Consider the following 1,046-nt stretch of genomic DNA (forward strand, 5'->3'; position numbering starts at 1 on the left):
GGTTAGAAAAGGTATCCTAGTTATATTGCAATGAAAAATGTCTACCTGTAACCTTCACTATTTCTTGCAGGCACCTATAACCTGTGGAAAGGGTGAAAAGCTCAGAAGATTCTATTATCTATTTGATTTTATTTATTTATTTTTGAGGCTAGGTCTCGCTCTGTCATCCCAGTTGGAGTGCAGTGGCACGATCGTAGCTCACTGCAGCCTCAAACTTCTGGGCTCAAGCAATTCTGCCTCAGCCTTCCAAGTAGCTAGGACTACAGATTTGTGCCACCATATCAGGGTACTTTTTTTTTCTGTAGAGATGGGGGTTTCACTTTGTTAGCCAGTCTGGTCTCAAACTCTTGGCTTAGAGTGATCCTCCTACCTTGGCCTCCCAAACGGATGGGATTACAGGCCTGAGCCACCACACCTGGCCTCACATATTTTGATATATAAAACACCGAAGATCCTTTTAAGGAGCTGAACAAACCAGTAATTTTTAAAGAAAAAAGTAGTGGGAGTGTCTAGTACAACCAAAACCAGGCATCAAAGTCAGCAGTTAAACATTCCAGGCTGGGCACAGTGGCTCATGCCTGTAATCTCAACACACTGGGAGGCCCAGGTGGGAGGACTACTTGAGCCCTGGGAAGTGAAGTTTGCAGTGAGCCATGATCATGCCACTGTATTCCAGCCTGGAAGACCCAGTAAAACCCTGTCTCAAAATGAAAGAAATGAAAGAAGAAAGAAAGAAAGAAAGAAAGAAAGAAAGAAAGAAAGAAAGAAAGAAAGAAAGAAAGAAAGAAAGAAAGAAAGGAAGGAAAGAAGAAAGAAAGAAAGAAAGAAAGAAGAAAGAAAGAAAGAAAGAAAGAGAAAGAAAGAAAGAAAGAAGAAAGAAAGAAAGAAAGAAAGAAAGAAAGAAAGAAAGAAAGAAAGAAAGAACGAACGAACGAACCAGTGCTCACTTCGGCAGCACACATACTAAAATTGGCATGACATGGAGAAGATGAGCATGGTCCCTATCAAAGAATGACACACAAATTCATGAAGAATTCCATATTTTA

General features: G+C 40.5%; 1 non-coding gene across 1 annotated transcript; it reads left to right on the forward strand.

Moving 5' to 3' along the window:
• Positions 1-939: 939 nt before the first annotated feature.
• On the forward strand, positions 940-1,046 carry LOC129490826 (U6 spliceosomal RNA). The gene has a single exon (XR_008660320.1). It is a non-coding gene; the product is annotated as a U6 spliceosomal RNA (small nuclear RNA).

Source organism: Symphalangus syndactylus, chromosome 9, assembly GCF_028878055.3.
Source record: "Symphalangus syndactylus isolate Jambi chromosome 9, NHGRI_mSymSyn1-v2.1_pri, whole genome shotgun sequence".
In the NCBI taxonomy this organism is placed as follows: domain Eukaryota; kingdom Metazoa; phylum Chordata; class Mammalia; order Primates; family Hylobatidae; genus Symphalangus; species Symphalangus syndactylus.